The sequence below is a fragment of the Phragmites australis genome, chromosome 7 (assembly GCF_958298935.1).
Source record: "Phragmites australis chromosome 7, lpPhrAust1.1, whole genome shotgun sequence".
Classification (NCBI taxonomy): domain Eukaryota; kingdom Viridiplantae; phylum Streptophyta; class Magnoliopsida; order Poales; family Poaceae; genus Phragmites; species Phragmites australis.
Genome location: NC_084927.1, coordinates 5,569,079 through 5,582,298, shown reverse-complemented (window position 1 = coordinate 5,582,298; position 13,220 = coordinate 5,569,079).

The window sequence follows — 13,220 nt, the reverse complement described above, 5'->3', positions numbered from 1 at the left end:
ATCCTATCGAAGGCAACTGCAAAGATGATGTCCGCTGAGCTGCCGCCATCTATCAGAATCCTGTGGACTTCATCTCCTGAAATATTAGCCACGATGATGAAGGCATCTGTATGCGGATATTCCAGGACTCTCATGTCTTCCTATGAGAAGGTGATGGGGACATGAGACCACTTTGAATGGATGAAGGCGGGGTTTATACCGACATGGTTAACCCGTCGAACATATTCTTTTTGTTGCCTCTTGGACTTAGTCTCCTAATTAGAGCCATCAATGATTGCTAACACCACATTTAATCCGTGTGTTAGTGTGTTTACTAACATGCTGGTTTCTAGGGAGCTTTGATTGTAGGTCTTGGCGGAGGGGGTGGAAGTAATGCTTGAACGACCATTGATGGAGCATAGGTCTAATCTGATGGAGCCAAAGGTTCTGGAACATATGGCTGCACCGAAGCCATTGGACACCATTGAGAAGCAAATGCCAAAGGATTTGGGCCGTGAGCCTTGCCCTGCCCCTGTTGACATTGCCACACATTGCCTGGCCTATATGGCGCGGCATGATTCACTATCCTTACAGGGTCACAGGGTTGCTTCCCCAGGCCTTCCTTCATGGCTACAATATGTGGACAATATTTAGTTGTATGTCCGGCACCTTCACAGTGTATCATGCAGTACAATGTACTTGGGTCACGCGGTGCCCATGCTCCTTGGCCATCTCAGCTGCCGCAACCTCTACCGCTTTGGTCGCTGTGGCCTACACCGCCCGGGGCTTCAACGACTCTTGCAAGATGTCCTTTGGTCCAGATTCTATTTGGTTAATTTACTTCTTCTTTGGAATATACCCAAAGGTATCGCTTTTCTTCAAGTGCTTCGGCTTGTCTTTTGTTTGGCCACTACCGCCTTCTTTGCTGGAGGGAGAAGGTTTTGACATTTTTAACGCTGCCATCTTTCTTTTCCTTCGTTGATGGTCTGCTTTGGATCTTGCATATTCTTCCATCTTGTTGAAGAGGTCTTGAACACTCTGCGGCCTCTTACGTGTTAGCTTTGTTGCTACCAGCCCTCCTTTGATGCCCTGGACAATGGCGTCGTTGATTGTGTCCTCACCCAAGCCCTTCGCCTGACATCGTACATGTACAAAATGACGCATGTAGTCTTTGAATGGCTCTATCGGCTGTTGCTTGATTGCAAAGAGGTGTCCGGCAATGACCTTTTCTGCACGATTGACTTGGAAATTGCAGAAGAGGGCATCGCGCAACTGCTCCCAGGAATATATTGACCCCGGAGGCAAGGTGGAGTACCAAGATCTTGCTATTCCTTTTACTGCCAGCACGAAGGCCTTCGCTAGTGTCGTGTCATCCCCACCAGCAGATTCGACTGCTGCCTCGAAGCTCATGATGAATTCTCTTGGATCTGATTCTCCGTCAAACATCACAACTCTCAGCATTTTGAAAGCCAAAGGCGAAGGCTGGTTCTGCAGGCCAGAAGATAGTGGGGAGTCTAGGTCGCCTGCACGTGACATGGGCCAAAAGTCTTGTGTAGCCTGTGTTACAAACGCTGACAAAGGGGTAATGTTGTACCGTGTGTCCTTTCCCTCATGCTGCAGCACGTTAATCTAGCCTTGCAACTATTCCAGCATTCTTCTTGCTTCGTCAGCTCATCAACGATACTTAGCCGCCTTTCGACTTGTGTCAACTCTCTAGCATATGCTTCTTCTGTGCTATTTGCAGCTCCAGTCTTCGGCTTCTAGTCATGCAATTATGTTTGCTTAGGTTTCTTCCTCTTCCTTGTCTTCATAATCTTGAAACTGATCGAAGGCTTCCTGCTCTTCAAAACGGGGGCCTTCCCCTTCGCAGCTACCGAAGCCTTGAAACGAGCATGAAGGTTGTCTTCAACCCTTCGCATCGAAGAACTTGCATCTTCCTGGTGAGTTGGGTCTTCATGAACTGGAGCATCCTCAGTGGCCAGCATGGCCACATCATCTAGTTCTTGCTGGTCTTCTGCGACTACCTGAATCGAAGCGATGATCGGCTTTGTTGTGGCCGGAGGGGTAGTCACAGTTGCATCGCCCCCCGAAAGCTGTAGTGTCTGCTATGTTGTATCAATGCCCTTCGGCTTCTTTTTGGATGGCATGGCTTCGGAATGTATCGGTCCCCACGGACGACGTCAACTGTTGGAAACTTGCGTAACCGAACAAAGTGGTGGGCCTTCGGAACCCCAAAGTGATCTAAAGGATTGACGAACACACACAAAGTGGGGAACTGTTCACTAATATTAATGTCACCTGTCTCATCAGTTACAGTGACACACTATTTATAGGCCGTACTCAAACACTTCCCATTACAGTTTATGAGACTACCCCTCCAACTGCCACATGCTCAGCATATTCGAGGGTACTATGGTACTTTCCTAAGTACATCCAGATTATTTACAATTTTGCCCTCCATGGTCTTCGGTCGCCACATATGGTCCTCCCTTCGATCATGTCTTCGCCCTTTGCTCTGTCATCGTGGACTTAGGTCACCCTTCACTTGGGCCTCTGAAGGTCTCCGCTCAGCCGCACCTTTGGTGTCCCTTGATGGGACTCCCTCGTGGTGTCGAGCGAAGTCCTTCAGCTGTGCCCCAAAGGTCCGACGAAGGTTTCACTCATTCTAGTTGTTGGAACCGTCCTTGCAGTGCACATATGACTGAAGGGTTCCTTCGGCTTCCTGAAGGGTTCCTCCAACATGACATATCTACGGTAATTGTAAGCCTTGTTAGTCTGCAGCATCCATGGAGGTCTTCGACCCGACATCCGAAGGGGCCTGTGAGACCAATCCCTAATAGGCGATGTCCAATTTGATGAGCAAGGCGGGTGTCTTAGTCTTATGGAGATGCTTGGTCGTGCCTCACACCGACATATAGTTGTCATGTATGAACCGATTTTGAATAAAGGCACTCTGACACTCGGAGATTAAATGTTCATATGGTGGGCTAGGAGAATTGCAAGAATTTTGGAGATGATCTTCTCTACTGAGTGTATTAGGCTAATTGGCCCAAAGTCTGCAATCTTCTCCGCCCTCCCTTCTTCGGGAGTTGGATAATATTGGCAGAGTTTAGCAAATGGAAACTATTTGCATGAAGGTCGAAGAATTCCTTGATGGCCTTAATGAAATCTTCCTTGATGATGCGCCAGCATTTTTTTAAGAAGAGGCTCACTACTACATAACCCCACATAATAGTCGCCACCTTCAGTGCCGGTTCAAAGGAACCGGTACTGAAAGAGGTATCAGTGCCGGTTCTAAAACTCCCGGCCGCGATCGAGGACCTGGAGTTAAGAACCGGCACTGATAGTAACTATCAGTGCCGGTTGGTGGTTAGAACCGGCACTGATACATCAGTGCCGGTTCTAATAACAAACCGGCACTGATAGTGGTATTTCAGTGCTGGTTTCTCTTTAAACCGGCACTGAAAGCCTGCTACAGTATATATAGCCCATCTTCTTCCCCGTCTCGACCCAGAACAGAGCTGCCGCCGCCGCAGCCCAGTGTTACAGCGCCTCCTTGCCATTTTTTTGGCGATTCAAGGTTTTTTTTTTTGCGTGGGAGCCTTCAAAATTTGGAGGAGTCAACTGTTTTAAGGTTAGTGAGATCTATATTTCATTTTTGGATAGATTACTTGGTAAATTGCTCTAGGGTTGATGATGGATGGTGCTTGTTCCATGGTTATGGATTTAGAGATGTAGTTGGGATATAATTTAGGTAAATTTTGCAACTTTGTCGTTGTTATATGTATAGAGATGATCTAAATTTGATTCTTAGTTGGATTTTAGTTGTTAGATTTCTCTAGGTTAGAATTTAGGTGGTTGTTAGTTGGTGTTGAAATTTGAAATGAGCAAGAGCTCAAATATCCATATAAATTAGAGAAAGGTCGCAATTTTATCATTGTAGATGATTTAACGAGTTGCAACTTTGCAACTTGTTGAACCATTATTGCCATTCAAAAATTGCAAAAATACCGCTAGAACTGTCATTCGAGTGGCATCCAAAGAATAAAAAATCAGGGAGGTATTTGTAAAATGTCTCTAAAATCTAGCTCTAATTTTCTGGTATGTGGATTGCGTATATTTTTAAAGTCATGAATTTTAATAATAATCCGATGAATTTCATCTGTTAATTAATCAACATACTGAATTTAACATGTACAGTTCATAAAATACTGTGTTGTAGGGATGGCACGTCCACCCATGGGTCGCAATCAGACTCGGCAGCCTTTGGAAGGCGGGTCCCCCGACCCGGCCCAAGTACCTGAAGGAGATGGGCCCTCAAATAGGGACCAATCAGGATGCGAGGTAATTCGATGAATATGTTCTAGATTTTGAAATGTTTAATGATTATAAGTCCAATGTGTTTAATTATAATGATTTGCAGATAGACCGGTCATGGATGTACAAGGAACGAGGGCCAGAGTTCATTGTTGGCATCGAGGCTTTTTTGAGGGCTGCCGCGGCGTACAAGAAGCCAAAAGGGAAGCGTGACGAGCACTATATATGTTGTCCGTGTGTCGACTGCAAGAATGAGAAGCAGTTTTCAAACATAGAGCAGATCCGTGCACACTTGATTTGCAGGGGTTTTAAGGCTAGCTACACCCGTTGGACTGAGCACGGTGAACTTGCAGATGTTGGGCGTGAAGGGCAACCAACAGTCGAAGGTGACGGAGTCAACGATCCGACGGCTAACGAAGACTTCAATATGTCGGCATTTGAAGATACTTTTGTCGAGAACGATGATCGGGACAGTTTTGTTGGCAACAATGAGGAAGGCATAGAACAAATGTTGCGCGATGGGGAGGGGGACTTCACCATTGAAAGACAACATCAAAAGTACCAGCGCATGGTAGAGGACTCTAAAACATCAGTTTACCCGAACTGTAAAGATGAGCATAGCAAGTTGCATGTGGTGCTGACACTGATGCAAATGAAGGCTAGCAATGGTTGGGCCGATAAGGGTTTCAATGAATTGTTAGAATTCTTGAGGGAATTGCTTCCAGAGGGGAACGCGTTGCCCGAAAACACGTACCATGCCAAGCAGGTTGTCTGCCCGTTAGGATTGGAAGTAGAGAAAATACATGCATGTGGAAACGACTGCATGTTGTTCCGCGGTGAGGATGCAAACTTGGAAGCGTGTCGCGTTTGCAATGCACCGCGGTACAAGAGCAGCGTTGATGATATCGAGGGTGATGGCGTAGGGGTGAAGAGAAAGAAGAAAAGACCCCCCATTAAGGTGGCTTGGTATTTCCCTATAGTCCCCCGTTTGAAGCGATTGTTTTCTAACAGAGCGAATGCCGAGCTAATGCGATGGCACGCCGAACAGCGCAAGAAAGATGGAATGCTTAGACACCCTGCTGATGGCATGCAATAGAGGAGATTTGATTCGAAATACAAGGAATTCAGAGATGAAGTGAGAAATATAAGGTTCGGGTTGAGCACGGATGGGATGAATCCTTTCGGCAACACGAGAAGTACTCATAGCACTTGGCCTGTGACTCTCTGTATCTACAACCTTCCACCTTGGATGTGCATGAAGCGGAAGTACCTTATGATGCCTCTACTGATTAGTGGGCCGAATCAACCAGGCAACGATATCGATGTGTACCTCAAACCATTGGTGGAAGATCTTCTTGTACTGTGGAAAGATGGCGTACGAGTATGGGATGAGTACAGACGCGAGAATTTCACCCTGCGCGCGATGCTGTTCGTGACGATTTCAGATTGGCCTGCTCTTGGTAACCTATCAGGGCAGACTGTAAAAGGGTACAATGGATGTGTTCAGTGCTTGGAGGAAACGGAGGGGCGGTGGCTAAAAAACAGCCGGAAAATGATCTTCATGGGTCACCGTAGGTTCCTCCGTCCGGATCACCCATACCGCAAGAATAAAAGAGCTTTTGACGGGACAATGGAGCTTCGTCAAGCTCCGAAGATTCGCAGTGGAGAACAGGTATTTAAGATGGTTAATACACTTAGAGTTGTACTTGGAAAGGGGCCAGGCAGTACAAAAATGCAGGCTGGGCAAAATGCTCCCATGTGGAAAAAGATGTCAATATTTTGGTTGCTGCCTTATTGGAAGTATCTTATGGTCCGACACGCAATCGACATCATGCACGTGGAGAAGAATGTGTTTGATAGCTTGATTGGTACCTTACTAGACATACCCGGCAAAACAAAAGATACACTAAATGCACGGCTGGACCTGGAAGAAATGAACCTCAGGAAGGACCTACACTACATACAACTAGACAACGGCAAAAAGAAACTTCCCACAGCTTGCTACACTATGAGCAAGGAAGAGAAGATCCGCCTGTGTGGTTGCTTGCGTGATGTCAAAGTTCCGACCGGTTACTCCTCCAATATCAGGAACTTTGTAAACATGAAAGATACGAAGTTAGTTGGCATGAAGTCTCATAATTGTCACGTGATGATGACGCAGATGCTTCTAGTTGCAATTCGAGGTATTCTGCCGGATAAGGTCCGAGACCCAATCATTAAGCTGTGTTCGTTCTTCAACGCAATTTCACAGAAGGTCATTGATCCGAACAAACTGGCAAAGCTGCAGGAAGACGTGGTCCATACTATATGTCAGTTTGAGACTATTTTCCCTCTGACATTTTTTGATATAATGCCCCATTTAATTGTTCACATTATGGGTGAGATAAAGAGCCTTGGCCCCGTGTTTCTGCATCAGATGTATCCTTTCGAAATGTTCATGGGGGTTCTGAAGAAATATGTTCGTAACCGAGGTCGTCCGGAAGGTTGCATTGCCCAAGGGTGGAGTACGGAGGAGGTCATTGAGTTTTGCATTGACTATATGAAACTGAACGCGATTGGTATGCCTATATCTCGCTATGAGGGGAGGCTAAAGGGGAAAGGGACGATAGGTCATACTTCAATCCATATCAAAGATCGTGCTTCATTCACTCAAGCACACTTCGCAGTTCTGCAACAGGCAGTTGTAGTGATCCCGTATGTCAAAATGCATGTGAGCAAGCTACGCTCCACAAATCCAACAAAGTCAGATGATTGGATCGCAAAAGAGCACAGAGATAATTTCGGTAATTGGTTACGTCAACTCATGATGGGTAAGGATACCGACGATGCTCTGTTGGAACTGCTGGCAAATGGCCCGTCAACTACGATTCACACATTCCAAGCATACGAGATTAACGGCTATACATTTTATACGCGAGCACAAGACAACAAGAGCACTAACCAAAATAGCGGTGTCCGTACTGATGCCTGTGACCGCGCTGGCAACAGGGAGACCTACTATGGATTCATAGAGGAGATTTAGGAACTTGAATATGGCGAGTTGATGGTCCCTCTGTTTTGGTGCCAATGGGTCAGACTCACAGGGGGAGTCAAGGTCGACAAGTACGGTATGACAACCGTGGACCTCAAACTCGTCGGATACAGAGAACAACCATTCGTGCTTGCCAACGATGTTGCACAAGTCTTCTATGTAAAGGACCCGGACCCAGCTAACAAGGAGGAGCATCACGTGGTTCTTCAAGGAAAAAGAAAAATCGTCGGTGTTGAGAATATTGTCGACGACGAAGACTGCGACAAATTCGAAGACCTGCCTCCTTTTGGAGAGAATATCGAACTGCTTCTCATTGATGACACTGCGGAAGCTACCTACATACGCCGCGACCATAACGAAGCATTAATCGTTCAGTGAAAGCAGCTTTCATGTATTTGGTGAAATTTGTATAATATTTAGGTTAAGCTTTATTTTGTATGAAGGACATGTATGAGTGATGTAATAATATGCTTTAATTTATATCAAGTGCATATTGAATTTTTCTAGAATTATTTTTCAACATAAAACAAGTTAAAAAGATTTTATAAAATTTATTTGCAATTTTCTAGAATTAAAACTAATTTTATATGCAACAAAGCACATTAATGCATTTATTTTGTCAAACAAAGCACATTATAAGAATTAATTTGCTGGGAAATCAAGTATCAGTGCCGGTTATATGTACAACCGGCACTGATACTTCAACTATCAGTGCCGGTTGTACATATAACCGGCACTGATACTTGAACTATCAGTGCCGGTTGTACATATAACCGGCACTGATAGACGTATCAGTGCCGGTTGGGAAATAGAACCGGCACTGATACGTCTCCTATATTTATCGCCAACACTTAGCCGCATCCTCGTTCCTCTATTCACCCTAGCGCTACCTTCCTCGTTAACTTCAGTCACCCGAGCCTCGACGTGCCGCCGCCTCCTCCCGACGCCACCCGGACGCGCCGCCGCCTCCTCCTGACGCCGCCCCGACGCTCCGCCGCCTCCTCCCAATGCCGATTTGTCCCCGAGCCGTCGCCGTCGTCAACCCCCACGGAGGAGGAGCCGCCGCCGCCCTTGACGCCGACGCCGAGGACCACCTCTCCTGCTCTGCTCTCCTCCATCCCCTTCAAGCCCAACGGGTAAGCACCATCCCATCCTCCCCAACGCCGATTTGTGATAAGGATGGAAGAATTTGGGAGAAATAGAGGAACTACGAACTAGGGTTCTAGTTTTGTTCTCTGAAATGTGAATTTCAAATATACATATATGCGAGACTATTTTGTTTAAGCTTGACCAGTACAATTGTTCATGAATCAATACCCCTCAGCAACGAACTGACTATATATCTAGACAAGCAAAAGTGCAAGGGCTTGTTGTTAGAATCTCAGGAATGATTAGTCATGAATGTTCAGTTACCTCGATACGAGACCTCATGCTCATTAATCCAACTCAAAGTGCAATGCTGTTTTGAATTCTTATGGTGTGGCATTTTAGTAAGTTACAATGCTAGGGTATTCGCAATAGCACTTTTGGTTGCTCAATTTAGTACAGATAAATGAAAGTCGATGCTTTGCAGATCAAAGCTGCAAGTCCTCGGAACATATAAAATTAACCAAGCGGGTAAAGAAGAAGAAACAACCTTGACACCTTGTAGTGCAATGGCACATCACCTTTTCCCATATGCTTGTTCTAGTGTTCGAGTCCTGCTAGGCATGTATTTTCTTTAAGGATTTGCATCCTGATATATGGGTCTCATTGTTTGGCATATAAATTTCATAAATCTTTTATATCCTTTTACATTTCTTTTGTTTGTGAAAACTGATGTCTGCATACATAAAGGATTACCCTATGGAGTCAGTATACCAGTATATATCACCTTAAATTTAGGTATTGCATGCTTATGCATCTTGTATGCTAAATTCATTCTTATCTTTTTTTTCGAGAGCTAAATTCATTCTTATCTATTGTTTTACTAATTCATACACTGTGCACAAATTTGGTGCTGGAGGAGTTCTTGTTGACCTAGAGTCCTTAGATTTCCTCACCAAGACCTGGATAGTCTGTATCATGGTGCATTTGGTTCTTGATTGTCTCTTCAGGGCCTAGTTTTTACCTTTATAAACGAGACTATGAGTTTTACTAATTCTTACACTCTGCACAAATTGGATGGTGGTTTGTTACCCCACAATCCTTAGATTGCGTTACCAAGACTTAAGGATGATCTGTATCATGGTACATTTGATTCTTAGTTATCTCTTCAGGTTGTAGTTTTACCTTTATAAACAAGACTATGAGCTTTTGATTGCACATTCAGCCGTAAACTGACTATTTCTGCATGCTGAATATTGTAGCATCTGTTGGTCTTATTCTGTTGTGTTTTGAATTTCTGTATATTTTTTAAACAAACATCAGGAAGGATTTCCTTGAGAGCTACCGAACTCAGAAGTTGTGCACTTGTGCTCATGCTGACAATTCCTGTATTGATCTTTTCACATTAGGCAAATTTTCTGATTCATACATATGTATAACATTTGGGACTATGTTCATTTTTTTGCACAATCATGTCATAAGACTATACATTTAGGATGACATTGCTACGTTTGGTGTAATAAATCTATCTAATGTTCTATGGATTTATGATATTGTCTTATTTCTTTGTTGTTATATGCAATTTGTGATGATTAATTGATTAAGGATAATTTCTAGCAAATTCATGCACACACCAAACAAGATGCAAAGACAGCGATTAGAAAGAGACCTTTGGAGGTGGTTGAGGATCAGAAGCTTTGTATATATAGCTTTGTCATTGATTCTAATATGTGCCTTTCATTTGAATATATAGCTTTGTACATATAGATTTGAATATATAGCTTTGTATATATAGCTTTGAATATATAGCTTTGTATATATAGCTTTGTCATAAATTGGTATGTCATATGTGTTTTCCTATCCGTTTTGGATGGTTGTAGAACAATGACTGATGGTTCGGCGTGGACCATCGAAAAGATTGATGATATAGTTGTAGACCTAAGGAAGATGGCTAAGGAAAGCTTCGATCCCTGTTCGTGCAAGTGCTCTATGGATGTGAACCGGCTTGTACTCCAAATTGAGGAGGTAGTGAGAAGGCTTCAGAAGTTGTCCATTCAATCGGCCGAGGTGCTGGACCGTCAAGATGTTGGCCACCTTGAGGGTGATGATGTGGATTCTAGCGTGGACCCGAACGACGTGGTTCCTTATGACTACGTTGAGGGCGATGATGTTGGCCACATTGAGGGCGATGAGTACTGGTGGTTGCCGAGTGATGATAGCGATGAGTAGTTTGAATGTATAATGCTTGTGTGGACCTGATTATTATGTGTATAGTACTCTGGTTATGAACACTTGCATAACTGAAACTGATGTATGTTGTACTTATGGACCTGATCAATATGTTGTACTTTTGCATTTCTGTATGCCTTATGCCCTTGCATTTTACGTCCCTTTCTCCTCATTTCTTCTATGTTCCAGTATAGCATTCGGTTTTAGATTATCTCTAAATCAAGTGCTTCTTGTGTGTACAATGTTGATGTAGGAATGACACGTACGAAATCCAACCACCGTGCACGGCCCCGTCCCGTCCCCCCTCCGATACAAGGTCCCTCAAGTCCGGCTCCAGCCTCAGTACATGATGAGCCTGCAAACATGGAGCCGGACCAGACATGGGGCGGTAGCCCAAGGTTGTACTTGAACATGGAACAGTTTGAGTTGGAGACAGCCGCTGAGGCTACGCAGGGCACGGCCGAAGGTGATGCACCGGAGGGTCAGATCGACCCTGATGCTGATGTCCGGGTGGTGACGAGATGACTGGAGAAGAGAGGAGTGGACGAGGTCCCAGCAGGATGCCTGAGGGACGTTTCATCATCGCGGAGGTCAATGCAGTCGGGGAGCCCACGAGACCAAAAGTTATTCTGGGCCCGTACAAGACAGCAATCGGGTGTCTGGTGAGGGACCATGTCGCAGTCACATACGGAACTTGGAGAGGCAGACGGGATGACGTGTGGTTGGTTCTCGAAAATATCAAGGATCTTATGTGGGGCAAGTTGTTGGCAAAGTTTGAGTTCCCTGAAGGATGCAGCATGGCGAAAGCGAAGAGTCGTGCCCTATCAACAATGTCCATCGCATTCAAGAATTTCAAGGGTAAGCTATGGAGAAATTATGGCTTGGTGGGCCGGACACCAAAATGGGACCATTATCCGACGGTTCAACCATTCTGGAACGATTTCATAGAGCACAAGCGTTCAGAGGAAGCACAAAGACTAAGCGAGATCAACAAAGCCAACTCCAAGAAGAACGTGTACCCCCACAGAACTGGCTCGCGTGGGTACGTGAGGAAATACGATGAGTGGGATGAGATGGAAGAACAGGTAACCCGCAGTGGTGCCACACCTCAGACGGCTCCCTGGATTGAACGGGCGAAGCACTATCTGTATGCGAGACGGGTGACCTTGGCGGCAGATGGCAGTCTGAACTTCAAAAGCGACAGAAAACAGGAAGTGATGCAGAGAATTGCAGATGCCCACACTCAGTCTTCACAAGGCTCTTTCAGGCCGGATAGGAAGAACGACCAGTTAACCTTGGCACTAGGAACCAAGGAGCACCCAGGTCGCACCAGAGGCAAGGGTGTGGTGCCCTGGAAAGAGGGATTCCCAGAATCCGTCGAAAGTTATAGGAGCCGAAAGAGAAGGAGAGAAGAGCTGGAAGACCTGCTGGCTGTAGTGCGACAAGAACTTGTGCAAGAGCGTCAGATGACAGACGCCAAAATCAGATAAATCAAAGAATCATTTCAGCAAGGAATCAGACAGCGGCAAGGCGAAGAAAATGTTGTGAGCCCTGGTGTTCGTCGGAGCAGCTGCGCGTCCCCGGGGTTTGGAGAAGAAGAATTAGCCCGTTACCCCGTGGATGACATCACAGAAAGCAAGGTGTGCAAGCTTGTCGTGCCCACTATGAACATTACCATCACGGTGGCTATAGGGCAGGTCGACCAATGCGTCGAAGGGGCTCTCTTGAACGATCTTCTGATACCACGGGGATACGCTAAGGTCCACGTGGACTCCGTGCGAAAGCCGTACCGTAAGCTTGACATGGATTACCCCGGAGAGACGGGTTCCAAGAGGCTCAGATCAAACGTGGGTGGTTTCGTTTTGTGGCACAAGCGCTACATATTATTTGAAGATGAGACAGATGAGTCATCTGATGCGGAGTCGGACCCAGCACACAGAAGAGATCCAACTCCTCCACGGTCGGCGCCAGTGCCACCGTCACCAGGAAGAGATCCAACTCCTCCACTATTGCCGCCACTGCCACCATCACCGAGAAGAGAGCCGACTCCTCCCCCACACAAGTCGCCAACAAGAGAGTCAACTCCCCCCCCCCCCTCCAAAGTCCGCAACAGTGCCACCAAGGGAGCCAACACCTCCCCCTCTGAAGTCAGCATCAGTGCCTCCAAGTGAGCTGACTCCTCCTCCTCCGAAGTCAGCAACACTGCCACCAAAATTGCCAACTCCTCCGAAGTTGACAACACGCTCTCAGTCTAAGAAGGTGGCAGCACCTGAGAAGTTGCCTTATGAAAGAAGTGCAGAGGAAAACAGAGCGATAGTGAACGCCGAAGTCAAGAAATTTTTTAAGAAGCGAGAGCCTGAGAAGAAAAAACCACTCACTAAGGAAACAAAAAAATTTCTCTTGACGCTGAGCAAACCTGCTATGGCTAAGCGTCAATCAGACTACGAGCGTATCAAAGGAAAGAAATCCTTGAGGCAGGCTTCTATTGATCAGGTACGGGAAGAACAACAACTAGAAAGATTCCTTAAGGATACCAATATGACAAAAGAGCAATTTTTTAACGAGTCCGTGGCACCCA